The sequence below is a fragment of the Bos javanicus genome, chromosome 6, assembly GCF_032452875.1.
Source record: "Bos javanicus breed banteng chromosome 6, ARS-OSU_banteng_1.0, whole genome shotgun sequence".
Lineage (NCBI taxonomy): Eukaryota > Metazoa > Chordata > Mammalia > Artiodactyla > Bovidae > Bos > Bos javanicus.
In genome coordinates this window covers 106,152,104-106,171,550 of record NC_083873.1, presented here as the reverse complement: position 1 = coordinate 106,171,550, position 19,447 = coordinate 106,152,104, and the positions used below count along the sequence as shown (strand labels likewise).

Genomic DNA, 19,447 nt, shown 5'->3' with positions numbered 1-19,447 from the left:
ATCACTTCATGACAAATACATGGAGGAACAATGAAAACCATCATAGACTTTATTTTTGGGACTCCAAAATCACTGCAGATGGTGACTGTAGCCATGAAATTAAAAGATGCTTGCTCCTTGGAAGAAAAGCTATGACCAACCTAGACAGCATATTAAAAAGGAGAGACATTACTTTGCCAACAAAGGTCTGTCTAGTCAAAGCTATGGTTTTTCCAGTGGTCATGTACGGATGTGAGAGGTGGAATGTGAAGAAAGCTGAGTGCTGAAGAATTGATGCTTTTGAACTGTGGTGTTGGAGAAGACTCTTGAGAGTCCCTTGGACTGCAAGGAGATCCAACCAGTCCATCCTAAAGGAAATCAGTCCTGGGTGTTCATTGGAAGGACTGATGCTGAAGCTGAAACTCCAATACTCTGGTCACCTGATGTGAAGAGTTGACTCATTGGAAAAGACCCTGATGCTGGGAAATATTGAAGGTGAGAGGAGAAGGGGACGACAGAGGATGAGATGGTTGGATGGCATCAGCAACTCAATGGACATGAGTTTGAGTAAACTCCGGGAGTTGGTGATGGACAGGGAGGCCTGGCGTGCTGCAGTCCATAGGGTCGCAAAGAGACACGACTGAGTGACTGAACTGAACTGATTAACTTCACTCCATACACCAAGTACCAAGCTGGGTGTTGGAGGTTGGGAGCATAGATAATTCTTGACTATGTCATTCAGTCACTTATGTCTTCAAACTTATCCATTTATACAAAAGTTCATTTAATTTCAAAATATCAGATGGTTTTTGCCAGAACCTAAGTAAATTTAAATTTCAAACATTAAAAATTTCAGCCTTCAGCTGAGCACAATTTTCATTTTTTAAAAAAAATAGTGAATTCCAATTCAGCATCACCTCTTTTTTTTTTTTTAAGAGATTTAATTAAGTTTGCAAGTGTCAATGTTTTGCTTCTCATTTAAATCACAGGTGACTTATACCTCATCTTAGACCCATTACAGTGTGACTCCAGTGGACACTTTTCCCTTTACATCCCTCAGTTAAGTTTTGAACTTGGGGAGAAGAATCTGACTAAACACCAGCACATTTCTAGAACCATGGCACACATACAGTACCTGGTTTTATGATGAAATAATCTGTTTTAGAAATCTGCCAAGAGAATAATTTCGATTTTTTTAAAGGGCAGGTAATACATTGCTCAAATAAATCTGATTCATGGAAAGTTTAGAAGTTCCTTTAGAGAGTGTTTGCAGAACATCTGTTTGTTTGTTTTTTTGTAATTGCCTCTCATGAATGAGCAACCAAATGGCATATTCAGAACACAGTTCAGTTCAGTTCAGTTCAGTCACTCAGTCATGTCCAGCTCTTTGCAACTCCATGAACTGGAGCACATCAGGCCTCCCTGTCCATCCCCAACTCTTGGGTTTACCCAAACTCATGTCCATTGAGTCAGTGATGCCATTCAGCCATCTCATCCTCTGTTATCCACTTCTCCTCCTGCCCTCAATCTAGAGTTTTGCCAAGAGAATGCACTGGTCATAGCAAACACCCTCTTCCAACAACACAAGAGAAGACTCTACACGTGGACATCACCAGATGGCCAACAGCGAAATCAGATTGATTATATTCTTTGCAGCCAAAAATGAAGAAACTTTATACACTCAGCAAAAACAAGACTGGGAGCTGACTATGGCTCAGATCATGAACTCCTTATTGCCAAATTCAGACTTAAATTGAAGAAATGGGGGAAACCACTAGACCATTCAGGTATGGCCTAAATCAAATCCCTTTTGATTATACAGTGGAAGTGAGAAATAGATTTAAGGGACTAGATCTGATAGACAGAGTGCCTGATGAACTATGGATGGAGGTTCGTGACATTGTAGAGGAGACAGGGAGCCAGACCACTCCCAGGAAAAAGAAAAAAAAATAAAATTCAGAACACAGGACACTATCAAATAAGGGCACAGGAGTCATATACAACTAAGTTTAAATTTCAGTGTTTTTTTTGTTTGTTTGTTTGTTTTTTAATGGAATTGAATCCAGGATATCAGGTAAGAAATCAAATTCTCCTCTGAACAGTTCGCTGAAGTTCTGAGGTGATACAGCCTTGCTGGATGAAACTACCTGGATGGGATCATGATGACATCTCCTCTATCTATAACCTTGGGCAAGTCACTGGACTTCTCTGAGCTACTAATTCTTTGTATTTCTGAACCAAAAAAAATAGTATCTCTCAGGAGTGTGAAGTGGGCCCTTCTAATGCCAGCTCCTATCCTCCCCAAAGAGAACAAATCAAACCAAAAAACCCCTCCTTACTGCGCACCTGGCATTTAGGCCAAAAACAATCCTTTCCCCCAGCTCTGCCCCCTCCCCGGTGGTGAAGTTGAGTGCACAAGCACATGTGCTCTGGCAAGGCAGAGTGTTTTTTCAGCTGAAATGGTGGTGGTTCAATTAGCTTAGCAGTTTGCAAAGAAGATTCATTCAAAACACTGAAAAGCAAACATTGGCAAAATGGAAAGTTATTTCCTAGCTTGCTTTGAAGATATTTTAAACACCAAAACCCAACAGAAAAAGAGCTAGAAGACAGTTCCATGGTCCAACTGAAGTAGAAGTAGCCTCAGATTAAAAGAATCCATACAGAAACAAGGGCATTTCACACTCAGATTGTGAGGTTGCAGGTTCCTGTGTGGGCTTCGCCGGTGGCTAAGACAGTAAAGAATCCACCTGTAATGCGTGAAACTCCCAGGGAAGATCCCCACCAAGATGTAGGGTGCTGGGTCCAGGCCTTCCCTCATTATTTTTTATTCTTCTATTTAATGTTTATCTTTTCCTTCCTTTCTTTATATTAAATGGCTTGTTTTAGTTATTCCCCCCTTTGTGACATGAAAGCCAGCTGGAGGCAGAATTGTTGTTGTTGTTGTTCAGTCACTAAATCGTCTCTGACTCTTTGAGACCCCATGGACTGGAGCACACCAGGTTCCTCTGTCCTCCACTATCTTCTGGAGTTTGCTCAGATTCCTGTTCATTGAGTTAGTGATGCTATTTAACCATCTCATCCTCTGCCACCCCTTTCTCCTTTTGCCTTCACTCTTGCACTCCAAATCAAAGAGAGTGATTGGCAGATGGGCAGGTGATCAGAAAGAAAGCAAAAATTCCAAGCCTTTGGGTAAAATTACAAATGCAACCAAACTTAGCCACTTGGGATAGCTGGGCTGGAGTCACAGACTCTGGGTTTTTACTGTAACTTCACAAAGGAATACCTATCCCCTCTGTGCCTCGGTTTTTCACCTTTGAAATGAGAAGCATGTCTTCTGGCTCAGAAACTATATTCAGAATTGAAGTCAGGGTGACATGTTAAAAGTGGAACACTACAGGGACTTCCCTGGCAATCCAGGGGTTAGACCTCACCTTCCAGTGGAGGCAGTGCAGGTTCGATCCCTGCGGCGGGGGGAGCTAAGACCCCACATGCCTCGTGATCAAAACACCAAAACATAAAAAATAGAAGCAACATTGTAACAGATTCAATAAAGACTTTAGAAATAGTCCACATCAAAATAATCTTTTAAAAGAAGTTGAACATTTGACTATAACTGGCTTTCCTTTCTCTCCAAAAATCACGTGATGGACACAGACAGCAAAAGGAGTCAATGACAAAAGGTAAAATCAAAGGGACACCTCCTGTGTAGACCCTTCCATGCACCCAATCTAACTAGATGCCTGGCTCACCCTTGAGTCCCTGCAATGGCCACACTTGTGCTTGTATGACCTGAGAATGAGTGTCTGACTAAATGCTGCCTGTCACCTCCCTGCAAGCCTCCCCTCAACCAATTCCCATTCTGCATGCTCGTTAACAGTGGAAACAGGAAGTCCTGTTGAGATAGGGAACATTTCCATTTCGATGGATGAGAGGATGAGAATATTCATGACATTCTTATAATCCATTTGTAATTATAGCACTGATGATGTTTTATTCATTGATTTTTAGACTGTAAACTCACATAGAAGAGGAACTGGGCCTCTTAGAAGCATTAGCTCTAATACTATGGCTCACTGGTGCTCAGGAAATGCCCTTTAAATAAAACAGCTCAGGAGAGTTGGGAAGATAACCTATCCTGTTACATGGCTACTGAGGGCTTGGTCTGGGATTTACACTCACTTGCCCAGTTAGGCAGAAAAGACCATTCTAGAATTCAATTGGCCTAGCACGGAAAGAGTCAGATTCTGATCCTATTGCTAAGTCCTAGTTTTTGCATCCAGAAAAGAAAGTGAAAGTGAAAGTCGCTCAGTCGTGTCTGACTCTTTGAGACTCCATGTCAGAGCAGGTGAGGAGTGTTCAAGAGATAACTGTTTAGTAAGTGAAAGTTGCTCAGTCATGTCTGACTCTTTGGGACCCCATGGACTATACAGTCCAAGGAATTCTCCAGACCAGAATAGTGTAGTGGGTAGCCTTTCCCTTCTCCAGGGGATCTTCCCAACCCAGGAATGGAACCCAGGTCTCTCACATTGCAGGCAGATTCTTTGCCAGATGAGCCACCAGGGAAGCCCATCAAACAGGAAACTAATGTATCCGGAAAATGGGAAACTAATTCCTGTCTTGCTATTCACAAGGTTCTTTACTATTAGTGGTGAATGTATCCAAGGGCTTCCCAGGTAGCTCAGTGGGTAAAAAACCCACCTGCCAATTCGGGAGACATAAGAGACTCAGGTCTGATCCATGGGTTGGGAAGATCCCCTGGAGGAGGGCATGGCAACCCACTCCAGTGGGTTGAATCCCATGGACAGACAGGAGCCTGACAGGCTACAGTCCGTAGTCACCAAAAGTTGGACAACACTGAAGCAACTGAGCACATACACAGCCAAAGTCAGTGGTTCTTATCAGAGATACACTGAGGGCAAGAGGAGGAACTTAGGAAAGGTACAAAAAGACTGATGAAACTAAACCAGTTTATTTTGTGCAATATCCAGACACCTGAATCCTGCCTCCTGCTATCTTTCACAAAAGAGTCTTCCAGATGGCACTGGACGAAGGGAGACAGGGAGCTGGAGCCGTCTTGCCCAGAAATCCAGTCCAGGAGCCAAAGTCACTTCCTTCTCTGCATACAATCTCCTTGCTTGTGCCTTGTTTTCCAGAGCTGTGTGTTACATCAGCACACAGCGGGATGCAATTAAAATGTGTGTCATGAAGCGTAAGTATCTCTACAGTCTAATTACAGGTTAATAGAATGGACCCAGAAAGCTCACCTAATTAATCTTGGAAGGAGATGCATATGTTTAACGATCTTTCAATAAAGGTGCTATGCTCCCTCCAAGAAGATTGTATTGTAAGGAGCTTAAATTCAGGAAAGGAAATTCATTTCTGAATGAGTACATACCATCAACATCAAACTCATCAAATATTAGAGTCCATCATTTTTATGGTCAATTCCTGTTTGTGAGTGCTACTGATATTGTGAAAGTCTTTAATCTCCCCAATTTCAAATACACATGTTTTACATTTGAAACATTCATTCAGCACATAATTACTGAGTGTATTCAAATTGCAATTATGGCCAGGAACCAATAATTAGATGTGTCAACATCACCTGAATCCTGATGGTGACTCTCCTGATCTGTTCCAAACGTCTCCTAAATAATGTCTTTTGCTCAGATGTCTCCCAGTTGTAATTTAACCACAGGCAAGGGCATTTTGGCCAGATGATAAATATTGTTCAGTAGCTAAGTTACATCCAACCCTTTGTGACGTCATGGATTGCAGCATGCCAGAATTCCCTGTCCTTCACCATCTCCTAGAGTTTGCCCAAACTCACGTCCTCTGATTTGGTGATGCCATCCAACCATCTAATCCTCTGTCACCCACTTCTTTTGCCCTCAATCTTTCCCAGCATCAGGGTCTTTTCCAATAAGTCAGCTCTTCACATCAGGTGGCCAAAGTATTGGAGCTTCAGCTTCAACATCAATCCTTCCAATGAACGCCCAGAACTGGTCTTCTTTAGGATGGACTGGTTGGATCTCCTTGCAGTCCAAGGGACTCTCAAGAGTCTTCTCCAACACCACAATTTGAAAGCATCAATTCTTCAGTACTCAGCTCTTTTATGGCTCAACTCTCACATCTGTACCTGACTACTGGAGAAAGCATGGCTTTGACTATATGGACCTTTGTCGGCAAAGTGATGTCTCTACTTTTTAATATGCTGTCTGGGTTTGTCATAGCTTTTCTTCCAAGGAGCAAGCATCTTTTAATTTCATGGCTACAGTCACCATCTAAAGTGATTTTTGAGCCCAAGAAAATTAAATCTGTTACTATTTTCACTTTTTCCCCATCCTTTTGCTATGAAGTGATGGGACCCAATGCCATAATCTTAGGTTTTTTTAATGTTAATTTTTAAGTTTCACCTTCATCAAAAAGTTCTTTAGTTTCTCTTTGCTTTTTTTTCCTGACTTAACAATGCAGATGGTTCTCTCTGCATAAAGAGTGAGCTCAAATTCCTCATATGATCTTCAAGATGTGTGGAAGGTCTTTCTTAATCCAACCCCCCTTTACTTGACCACATCCTCTCCCATCTTCTATTACTCTCAACTCACAGGCAGAGTGTTTCTCAAACCATGGGTTCATGTGCCACTTGCATCAGAATCACTGAGCTGTGTGATAAAGAAGTGAATCTTGGCCTCTGAGCCAGACAGGCTAAATCTGAACCCCTGAAGGGGAAACCCCTGAATGCTTTTAAATGAATCCTAGGTAACTCTGCTGCACTAAAGGATGAAAATCACGCTCTAGGGGTACAGAGTGTTCAGCTCGATTCTGAACACTCCATTCTGTTTCCATCTCTATAAATCTGCTCACACTGACTTCTCTATCAAGATGCCCCTTTCCCTCATTTTTCCCTTCTCTTCCCTTCCCTTCCTTCCTGCCCCTTCCCCTCCTGACCCCTCCCCTTCTCCTCCCCTTCTCCTCCCCTCCCCTCCGCTCCTCTGTTCTGCTCTGCTCTGCTCTTCTCTGCTCTTCTCTTCCCTGAGACTTTCTGTCGGGTTCCAAGTCCACTCAAACATCACATCATTGGAGAAGATTTTCTACTTCCTTCCTTTCAGTGCTCACATGAGTCTCTTTCCTTTTGAGCTCCTCACCCTTTGCCCTCCACTTCCATTTATAGCATCCAGTGTGTTTTATTGAAGAGGTTCATTTTCTTCACCCTCTCTTCAACTTCTTGCAGAGAAAATACTTGGGTCAAGATTTTCGGCTTGGAGCATGGGTACTCATACTTTTGCCATTCATAGGGTATCGATATTCCTCAAAATAAGGGCTATAATGACATAAATGTGAGGTAGAACTAAAGAGAGTGTATTGAAATGCAGCTCTGCCACTGTTTTGTGGGGACAGGACTATGTAAGCCTCAGTTTCCTTAGATGAATTGGATTCATTTAACCTACTTGTGGTAGATTTGTTTTACTGATAGCTATAATTTTTCATCCTTCAAGTAGCCATACATTTCTTCTGCAACTATGAAGTTCCTTACTAAAGAAGTACAATCTGTTCCCCTACCCTGTGAATTTGGACAGAGTCTAGTGACCAGATTTGACCAACAAAATGTGAAATGTCCAAATGGAGGCTTGAAAAAACACTAGCACATATCTGCATGTGCTCTTCTTCTCCGGCCACCCTGAGGGCACTCTGGAGGACAAGCATGTGGAGCAGATGGACCTTAACCAACGCCGATGACCAGCTGACCCACAGATGTCAGCGAACTGGCAAGATCAGCAGAACTGTACTGTCTTCTCCCATTTGACCCCAGACATGTGGGCAATAATAACTAACCTTTTATTGTGGGTTTTGTAGCTTTTTGTTTTGCAGCATTGTTCATGTCATCAATAAGTGAAACATAAAACCACTCAGTTGTTGTAAAGATTAAACAGGTTGCATGGGAACATGTTTAGCTCAACAGTTGGTATCCTTCAAGCTCTCTTTAAATGTTATTGTTGCAACTATTGCTGTTGCTCCAGATTGTTTTCCATAGAGGCATCTTTAGGAATTTGGCTCAGAGTCGGTCCCTTTCTCATTGGTTCTACTCCTTCCTCTTGGCCCACAGCATGAAACTGACCCTCAATTTTTAGTAAATTATGATCAAAGGAGCAGGAGGTTACCTGTAAACTCCCAACTTGGAACTCTAGCAGAGCTTTCAAGTCAACAGGTTCTGCAGATCATCTACTGTTCTTCATGAAAATCATCATTAATTCATCACTAATTCAAAGAATGTTATTGAAAAGACAGCCTTCAGAATGGAAGAAAATAATAGCAAATGAAGCAACCGACAAACAACTAATCTCAAAAATATACAAGCAACTCCTACAGCTCAACTCCAGAAAAATAAATGACCCAATCAAAAAATGGGCCAAAGAACTAAAGAGACATTTCTCCAAAGAAGACATACAGATGGCTAACAAACACATGAAAAGATGCTCAACATCACTCATTATCAGAGAAATGCAAATCAAAACCACTATGAGGTACCATTTCACGCCAGTCAGAATGGCTGCGATCCAAAAGTCTACAAATAATAAATGCTGGAGAGGGTGTGGAGAAAAGGGAACCCTCTTACACTGTTGGTGGGAATGCAAACTAGTACAGCCACTATGGAGAACAGTGTGGAGATTCCTTAAAAAACTGGAAATAGAACTGCCTTATGATCCAGCAATCCCACTGCTGGGCATACACACTGAGGAAACCAGAAGGGAAAGAGACACGTGTACCCCAATGTTCATCACAGCACTGTTTATAATAGCCAGGACATGGAAGCAACCTAGATGCTCATCAGCAGATGAATGGATAAGAAAGCTGTGGTACATATACACAATGGAGTATTACTCAGCCATTAAAAAGAATACATTTGAATCAGTTCTAATGAGGTGGATGAAACTGGAGCCTATTATACAGAGTGAAGTAAGCCAGAAGGAAAAACACCAATACAGTATACTAACGCATATATATGGAATTTAGAAAGATGGTAACGATAACCCTGTATACGAGACAGCAAAAGAGACACTGATGTATAGAACAGTCAAAAAAAAAAAGAATGTTATTGAGCCAGTGTTATCCTGTAACATGCATATGTGCTCAGTTGCTTCAGTTGCGTCTGACTCCTTGTGATCCTGTGGACTGTGGCCTGCCAGGCTCTTCTGTCCATGGGATTCTCCAGGCAAGAATGCTGGGGTGGGTTGCCATGACCTCTTGCGGGGATCTTTCTGACCCAGGGATTGAGCTCATGTCTCCTGCAACTCCTACATGGCAGGCAGATTCTTCACCCACTGAGCCACCGGGGAAGCCCATGTTGTAACATATTGTGTGTATAAAGGCAAACAAGACAGAGTCCCTGCTTTCTTGGAACAAAGAGAATTTTGATATACCAGTGACTCCCCTTAGTCGTTCACTTCTTAATTCATTCATTAATTCACTTAACATTAGTGAGCACCAATTAGTACTAGAATTGCAATAGGGCACACTTACCATTTTTTGAAATTTAATGAATTCCTAAATTTTATATAGAACATCCAGATTTTGAAATGTTGAACCAAACTTGAAAAAAATCTTCAAGCTTTGTGTGGGTCCAACAAACAAAAATTATCAAGTGTCACTGTTTGAGATACTGCTTTGTAATACTCATTGAAATTATCTGTATGCATTTTATCTCCCCTTTTAAATTGTTAATTCACTTGAGAGGGGATCAGTGAGTCCATCGTGGTGTCTCCCAGGTGTTAAGCACTGTGCTTGCAACCAAGAGATGTCTGTGGATCTTCATGAAATGGCTGGTAAAACACAGTCTCTGTAGCCAAGGAATGACAAAGTGATCACAGAGACAAGACAGGTAAGATATGTTCACAAATAACTACTACATGTTAATGTCTATTGTGAAGGCAATGACAATAATTACTGTCATTTATTGAGCCCCTACTATGTGCTAGGGCTTGCTCTAAGTCTGGAGATATGTTCCTAATTTAATTGTCCCAGAACCTCTGCAGAAAGTTGAAATCCAAATGCACTTGTGTTCTGAGGCCACTTGTCCTGAAATTTCAAGTATAAAATGGCTTATACCTCACTCCCCATAAAGTAGTTAACCCACTGTTTACCATCAGAGATCCAAAAACTTCACTTCCCATTCAATTCATGCTCCCGTTTTCTCCCTCTGCTAGCTTCTAGCTCACACTTGTGTCTCATTTCCCAGAGTTGATTTATTCTCATAATAAGCTGTTATCAACTATCAAGACAGCCTCTTCCTTCTTTAGTTCTCCAAAGTGATCATAAAATAAATGCTTTTCAGAGATTGCTAAAGCTTTGAGATTAACAAGTAAGGATTTAACTGAACACAACTTAGAATGAGTTTCCTAATATATACATATATATATATATAATATTTAAATATAAACATTTTAAAATATATTATATATCTGTACATACTTTACTGAAAGTCTCCTTGCCTGAGAAATATTGGAGAAATCTCATAGCCTTCTTTTCATTCCTGGTAACTTTCTATCAAACTGCACAAGGCCCCCTCTCTTAGAACCATCTCAAATATCTTGAGCTCTGCCCCATATACAACATTTCCACAACTACTTCCAGCTTCCTTAACTGCCTTCAGGAACTGCTTAGCAGGAAAAACCACTTGTGATGGTTAATTTTGTGTGTCATCTTGTCTGGACTATGGCACCTACTTCTTTGGTCAAGCAGCACACTATAAGAGAGTTTTTAAGAGGGGACCAACAGTCAATCCTAGAGAAGAGCAACCCTGAGTGTTCATTAGAAGGATGCTAAAGCTGAAGCTTCAGTATTTTGGCCACTTGATATGAAGAGCCAACTCATTGGAAAAGACCCTGATGCTGGGAAAGAGTGAAGGCAGGAGGAGAAGAGAGTGACAGAGGATGAGATGGGTGGGTGGCATCGCCAACATAATGTACACAAGTTTGAGCAAACTCTGGGAGGTAGTGAAGGACAGGGAGGCCTGATATGCTGCAGTCCATGAAGTTGCAAAGACTTAGGGACTGAATAACAACAGCATTTAATTCAATAAATAATCCTCCATTTGTGTGGGCCTCTACAAATCAGTTGAAAGCCTTAAAGAGAAAAGCTTGATGGCCTCCAATGAGGAAGGATGGCTCCAGACTTTTCTTTGGACTCAAGACTGCAACATCAACTCTTGGTACAGTTTCCAGGCTGCCTCACTGACGATTTCAGACTTGCAAACCCAATAACTGCATGAGCCATTTTTCTATGTCCTATTACTTTTTGTTCTTCTAGAACCTTGACTATTTTGTCTTTGCTCTTGGCATCTCTCTGAGGATGAGAAGGTCATCACATTTTGCACCCAATTAGATTTATCAAGACATATTGACAAATATAGCCAACTCACCCTAAAGATGCTTTTTGAATCCCTAAGAGATCAGAACAAAGTGTAGGCAGATGGCTGTTGAAGAGCATTTTCCCTCTTAAATAGAGTTTAGCTTTGTTTTTGTTAGCTGAGTGATAAAGTAGAAAAAATGAAACTCTGAGGGCTGAGATCATTCCCCCTGAGCTATTGTATGGCCAGCCTGGACTTATCAACTTCAAAGTTCATGTCCCTCCACCACACATCACTGCTCCAGTGATGTCAAAGGAACTAAGAAAGAGAAAATATTTTGCATCTAGGAAAAGCTTTACTGAGAGATGCAGGCTTTCAGACCCTGAAGGATGAGTTTTCCATTCCAGGGATGATGGGCAGGATGCTGGCAAGAAGAAAGGCAGGGAGGAGGAGAAGTAAAGGTTGATTCAGAGAAACAGAAGATAAAAGTATCTGTCTGGAATACAGAGTTCACTCTGAGAATACCATTAGAATAATTTAGACAGCCAGAGTGGGCATGACCAGGGAAGAACATGAATGCCAGCCCAATAAATATGGTTAAAAAAAAAAAAAAAACTAGCAAAGGTAGTATCGTATTTAAACCTGAAGTTCCCTGTGTATAGCCCTGTGTATAGTGTCACAGGTCGTCTAACTCTGAAACTGCCTAGAAGAAAGGACATGAAGAGCCCTAATTGCATAGAAATCAAGACGATGACAAAGACATAATTCATAATTTGCAACCCCTCTCGCATATTAAGTAACCTGCAAAGCATATCAACTTGAAGGTCGTTTTTAGAATATGAAAGGCACTTTGCAAAGTTAAACTGTTTTTCTATCAAGCTTCCAAAAACTCTGTGCAGATGTGTTATGAAGCATCTATGAAGATACTACTGATGAGGACGTGTCTATAGTAGGTGAGATTACAAGGGACTCTGCTCACCTGAAATGGCTCCCTCCTGCAAGATGCTACCCAAAACCCCAGTGCGTCTGTGCTTAGTTGCTCAACCTTGTTCGACTCTGCAACCCCATGGACTGCAAGCTGCAATTCCTCTGTCTATGGATTTTTCAGACAAAAATACTGGACTGGGTTGCCATTTCCTCCTCCAGGGATCTTGCTTACCCAGGGATCAAATCCAGGTGTCCTACATTGGAAGGTGAATTCTTTACCACTGAGCCACCTGGGAATCCCCAAAATCCCAGATTTGAAGTTAGCTTCCTAAGCTTGAGTCTTTGGTCCTTGAGAGATGTCCTCCTATGCTTAGAGTTCTTTATGCCTTCTCATGTCCCTTGAAAGATGAGACAAATGAATCTAACAGTAATCAGGGAGTACAGGGTCTTCCGGGTGGTGGAAAAGGCATTGTTTGTCTCCATCCTGACGTTTTCCCTCGAATTCTCTCTTACTAAGCTTGGCCATCATGTTGCCATGCATGTACTCTGCTTCCTCCCCTTTATCCCACTAAATTTTTCACAGGTTGATTCTTCTGCCTGAAAGGCTGTCCTTCCAGTCTTCTTTCCCATTTATTTCCTACTCATCATTGGTTAAAAGGCTGCTTTTACAGGAAAGCCCTTCATGGTGGTTGGACCCGGGTTAGCCAGCTGCATTGCACTCTCATGAACTTGCATAGGTAATCTCTCATCTCTAGCATCCCTCAAGGCCTTCATGCACACCTGTCTCCCTCTGATTTTTTATTCTTCCTTCAGCACCAGAATGTTACCTGACACCTGCTGCCTCTCAACCCCACTGACGCCCCAAACTGATTATTCTGACTGCTTTGCCTTTGATTCTATTACTTTGAGTCACTTATATACTGTGGGAGCCAGATGTCTTAGTTTGTCCAGGCAGTTGTAACCAAATACCATAGACCAGGTGGCTTACAAACAACAGAAATCTATTTCTCACAGTTCTGGAGGCTGGGAAATCCAAGATCAATGCCCTAGAAGATTTAATGTCTGGTAAGAGCCTCCTCCAGGATTGCAGACTTCATCCCTGTGCCTTCACTTAGCAGGAGGAGCAAGAAGCTTTGTGATGTCTCTTATATAAGGACATGAATCCCATTCATGAGATTTCCATCCTCGTGACCTCATGACTTCCCAAAGGCCCCACCTCCAGATAGCCCCATGTTGGAGAAATGAGTTGCAGCATATGAATTTGGAGGGACAAATATTCAACCTAAAACAACAGAATAATGACACCCCCAAAGATGTGCTCACACAAATCCCCAGAACCTTTGAATCTGTTATCTCATGTGGTGAAAAGGGCTATACAGATGTGATTACTTTAAAGATCTTGAGACAAAAAATTCTGGATGTTCTCAGGGGCTTCCCTGGTGGCTCAGACAGTAAAGAGTCTGCCTGCAACGCAGGAGACCTGGATTTGAACCCTGGGTTGGGAAGATCCCTGGAGAAGGTCATGGCTACCCACTCCAGTATTCTTGCCTGGAGAATTCTATGGACAGAGGATGTTCTCAGAGGATACAATGTAATTACCCACCATGTGAAAGAAGGAAAAGAAGGAAGAAAATGACACACAATCAGAAAAAGTCAAGTGACGATGGAAGTGGAGGTTGGAATAATGTCCTTTGAAGATGGAAGAAGAGACATGAGCCAGAGAATGAGGGCAGCCTCTGGATACTGGACGAGGCAAGGAAGCAGGTTCCCCACCAGAGCCTCCAAAAAAACATCCTTTAATTTTAACTCAATGAGACCAGGTTGCATTTCTACCCTCCAGAGCAGTAACATAATAATCTTGTGTTGTTTCAAGCCACACAGTGTGGGATAATTAGTTGCAACAGAAGGAGAAACTAAGACACAGCCTTGTGTCATTGTAATACAGGTTTCTTTCCCCATCCTAAGGCTAATCTTCTCTCAGACAGGGAGCTTTCCTTCATCACTTTTGTCGTCTCTGTTCATGTCACAATGTAAACACAAGAAATATCTTATTGTTTGGCATTTTAATATTTGAATTGTAAATAATTTAATACTACTGGAATCACGTATTTACTTATGGCTACACTGGGTCTTCGTTGCTGCACACGTGCTTTCTCTAGTTGAGGCAAGCAAGGGCCACTCTCTAATTTCCCTGTGTGAGCTTCTCATCATAATGGCTTCTCTTCCTGGGCAGCACAGACTCCAGGGCACTTCAGCTTCAACAGTTGCAACACGTGGGCCCAGAAGTTGCATCACACGGGCTCTAGAGCATGCGCAAGCTTCCGTAGTCATGGTGCGTGGGTTTAGTCGGCCTGCAGCATGTGGAATCTTCCCAGACCAGGAATCAAACCTTTATTCTTATGTATTGGCAGAAGATGCTTAACCACTGGACTATCAAGGAGTCCATGAAATACATTTTTGTTTTATTTTAACTAAATTAAGACATAAATGAATGAATCAGTCTACCGAATTTACTCTAATAGGCTTTTTTGTTGTTTTGCTCAACTCTTTAAACATATTGAATATTTTATTAAAATATAACTTGCAAAGAGAGAAGTACGCACAGCATCCAGTAGACAGCTCGATGGATTTTTACAAAGTGAATGTCTCTGACTAATCAATATCCAGTTCAAGAAACGATATCAGCAGTGCCTCCAGAGATCCTTGCCCAGCTCCTTCGGCTCAATAGCCACACCCCACTGCCGCTCCACAAAGTGCTTATTTTGCCAGTAAGTAAGGAATTCACATGTTCAAAAAATATCTACAGTAAAAAAAAAAAAAAAGTTGTTTTGACCTTGTTCTATGCTGATTTTTCCCAGAGGCATCCATTATTAACAATTAATTGTGAATTCTTTCTGAGGATCTTTTGTGTATGTCAGTATATGCCTTTTGGCTTTTCTATCACTTTTTGAAGAAAGGTTCTCTTTGGGTTAACTCTGCAACCCCAAGGACTGTAGTCCACCAGGCTCCTCTGTCCAGGGAATTCTCCAGGCAAGAATAGTGCAGTGGGTTGCGATTCCCTTCTCCAGAGGATCTTCCTGACCCAGGATGGAACGCGGGTCTCCTACATTGTAGGCAGATTATTTACCACTGAGCCACCTGAGAAACTAGTATTGAGTCTTATCTTTAATTTTTGCTCCAAGTAAATGTGCTAAAGTTAAGCATTTTGAGAGCTAATACATGCAATGCAACTCTCAGGAAAGATGACCTCACCTAGCAGGGAGGATGCTCACATTGCTTTGCTCACTGGCTGAATGTCCATCTCTGATCCATTGCCCCTGCCTGATTCACCTGCTCTAAGATAGAACAAAAGGAATTTTAACGTGACAGAAAAGAACTCAACTCTTGAAGAGAGCACATAAACCATAGCTACATGGAGATGGAATAGGCAGTCCCTTGCCAAAATCTGCCTTCTGTTTAAAGATAAGAAAATGCAGTCATGATTCACTGGTTGCGTGTGTGCATCAGGTGTTAGGTTCCAACTGCGTGTAGGAGTTGGCTGCTTGCTGGAAAGGGCCAGGTGAGAACGTGTAAGTGAGAACGTCTCTGGGACTACAGTCGTGTAAATGTCACAGCACCGTTTTCACTGACTGTAGACAAGTCCAAAGAATGTAATTCAGTTGTCTTCATTGCCTGGGAAAAGTGAGTTTATTCCACGCTTTATGCTGATTTGGTACCTTGAAAATCGCCTTTCTGCAGAAATCACTTCCGTACCCCAGAAGTCATTTCTGCACCCCCAGAAGGGTGTGGAGGGCAATGGACAAAGCATGGGGTTTTGAGTTAGGACTTGTTGGTTCACATCATGCTTTGCCACTTACAAGCCCCGTGACCTTGAGAAGGTCATTTAGTCTCAGAATCTCATAGTGTGTACAGAGAAAGGAAAATGATGACTTACTTATTCAGTAGTTGAAATGACATATGTAAAAGTGTATTTTATAGAGAGCTAGAAGCTGAGCACTGTCTGTTGGTACTACTCCTGTAACTCTGGAATTTCATTGTTTCTTCTTAGAAGTTGTGCTTTTGTCTGAAACATCATGGTACCCATAATACAATATATGGGCATCTTGATGACAAAAAGGCTAATCAATCTATGTGCTGACAATTTCCTTAAACATTTTGCAAATTCAAACTCTAGTTATTTAAGAAATATACCATTCCTCCTCAAGTGACAACTGATCATCATCACTCTAAGCCTTTGTGATTTCCAGGGATAATCCAGGTGGTATTGTAAAATAAAATAGTAAATTGGGTATCAAAAAATCCTGACTTCTTATTTCCGTCCTGGAATATCCTTGCTACTAAGAGAGTGACCTATGGGCCAGGAGTAGTTGCATCCCTTGGAATCTTGTTAGAAATACAGACTCTGCAGACCTACTAGATCAGAATCTGCATTGTAACAAGACCCCTCCAGGTTATTCTTATTCTTATTAAAGTTTGAGAAGTGCTGCTGTATATGACCTTGGGCAGTTAGTTAACCTCTTTGAGCCTGATGTAGTTCATCTGTAAAAGAAGGAATTATGACTAGAAGCCTCCTTCAATCCCTTTAAGTTCTGAAATGCCATGACAAATCTGAGCAGAGCTTGATCTTTAAAAGTAACACTGTGCCTCCCACAGAAAATGCATTGAACTTTTGGCCCTTCTAATGCACGAACATTCTGTTTCCTGCAAACTTGACTTCCATCTGTAATGGGCAATTAAAGTCATGGTTGAAAGGAGATTTCTGATAGCCTAGATGTAAAAGGCATTCTTATTAATAGGTCAGCTCTGCACCTTAAGGCTAAAGCAACTTAGAGGCATCTCAGGGTGATGTATAAATGTGCTAGACCAACACTTATTGGAGTTTGAGAAGTGATTTGGGTGAGGCCAGAAAGGACTATTATCAATTTGACCATTTAGTGACTTGACCCTCAAGAAAGGACTGATGACTCCTGGTTAGCCAGTTAATTTATGGCGATACTTCATTTACATCCAGCCACCAGCAAGATAGTGATGGTGAGTAGGAAGGAAAAGATCCAGGATGAATGAAAAGTAGAAGCTTTATAACTGAACACCAAATTATCACCCATTATCTCTGTATGGATCATTTGGCATCCCAGGACCCCTTCTAAATTGAAAATTCCCAAATGATTAATAGCCCCGAAATACCTGAATGGTGATCTGCATGTAGAATTTGGTGTAAAAAATGCAAGTCAAAGCTTATAATCAAAAGATGTGTTCACTCTTGGTAATGATCACAAGAATGAAGTGGCAAAGCTAATGAGAGCTACATAGAAATTATGTTATATTATGTCACACTATGTCACATTATGTTATGTTGTATTATGTTATATTATATTATATTTGTCTGAAAATAATAGCAATATTAATGCCAATATGCTGAAATAATTGTATATAACCTTTGAAATCAACCTATATGAAATAATTGCATCTAACCTTTAAAGAGTATTTTCTCAATGCCAGAAGCCTTTTTAGGTACCTCATTCATCCTTAAAGCAAAATAATGAAAAAGCGTTATTATTATGCCCATTGAACAGAAGAGGAAACCGAAGCTTAGATTAGAAGATGTTCTGAATGCAGTATAGATAAAATAGGAACTAAGATGACCTGACCTCAAAATCTCTATTTCTATACTGTCTCACATTTCTTAATCCTCTAATCTTTGCCACCTGCCACATAAATCTTATTAATGAACATGGATCTTAGAAATTATCATCCCTATTTTATAAATGAAAAGGGGTCAATTACTTACCTAGATTCCCACAAATCTGTATCTGGGAAGAAGAGGCACTATATCTACCTGATTAGAAAGCCTCGCCTTTGTCTATAGGGGCCACCACCTCTCAGTACAAGGTTTGGGCTGGAGTTCTTCCCCGCTCATTACAGCTGTTAACTAGTAAACACAGTGACGCATATCATCTCTATCAGGCCTTCTCCCCAGGTGACTGGGCAGGGCTCTACTTGGTTCATGATAAAAATGAGGTTTTAATTTTAACTTAAGAAGAAATGAATGCTCCCATGTAAAACCATGTGGAACAATATTATTTGATTAATGATCTATCAGAAGAGGAGTGCTCCAAATGCAGTCAGTAATCCATTCACTCTGCAGAAACATCCTAGGTGGTGGTCACATCCACTCTATCCATGAAGGACCTTGGTTGAGAGGGGAAGTTTACTCTGCAGAAACATCCCAGGTGGTGGTCACATCCACTCTATCCATGAAGGACCTTGGTTGAGAGAGGAAGTTTACTCTGCAGAAACATCCTAGGTGGTGGTCACATCCACTCTATCCATGAAGGACCTTGGTTGAGAGGGGAAGTTTACTCTGCAGAAACATCCTAGGTGGTGGTCACATCCACTCTATCCATGAAGGACCTTGGTTGAGAGGGGAAGTTTACTCTGCAGAAACACCCCAGGTGGTGGTCACGTCCATTCTATCCATGAAAGACCTTGGTTGAGAGAGGCAGTTCACTCTGCAGAAACATCCTAGGTGGTGGTCACATCCACTCTATCCATGAAGGACCTTGGTTGAGAGAGGCGGTTCACTCTGCAGAAACATCCTAGGTGGTGGTCATGTCCATTCTATCCATGAAAGACCTTGGTTGAGAGAGGAAGTTTACTCTGCAGAAACATCCCAGGTGGTGGTCACATCCACTCTATCCATGAAGGACCTTGGTTGAGAGAGGCTGTTCACTCTGCAGAAACATCCTAGGTGGTGGTCACACCCACTCTATCCATGAAAGACCTTGGTTGAGAGAGGTGGTTTACTCTGCAGAAATATCCTAGGTGGTGGTCATGTCCGTTCTACCCATGAAGGACCTTGGTTGAGAGAGGAAGTTTACTCTGCAGAAATATCCTAGGTGGTGGTCATGTCCATTCTACCCATGAGGGACCTTGGTTGAGAGAGGTGCAGAGATGTGGCAGACACTGCGGGTGCCCACTCTTACCTCTTACCCATCAATATTTACCATCCGTGAGCCCCTCCTCACTTCCAGGTGCCAGCATCCAGGCTCTCTCCCTGAAGGCTTGGTTTTCTTTAACAGACAAGCTCCCTGTGCCTCTATGCCAGACAGGCCAGCAATACTAGGGAGTTACTGCCACTGACAGTGGGAGCCAGTGGCTTCATGCCTCAGCTCTCCGACCCCTCTGGCAAGGTAACTC

At 41.8% G+C, this 19,447-nt stretch overlaps 1 long non-coding RNA gene across 7 annotated transcripts in view; it reads right to left on the bottom strand.

Moving 5' to 3' along the window:
- Nucleotides 1-5,948, bottom strand: part of LOC133249853 (uncharacterized) — a 65,340-nt gene extending 59,392 nt beyond the window's left edge. For all 7 annotated transcript variants that reach the window (XR_009737123.1, XR_009737126.1, XR_009737125.1 and 4 more), the window contains exon 1: nucleotides 5,585-5,948. This is a non-coding gene — a long non-coding RNA (uncharacterized LOC133249853). The remainder of the gene's footprint in view (nucleotides 1-5,584) is intronic.
- Nucleotides 5,949-19,447: the final 13,499 nt, after the last annotated feature.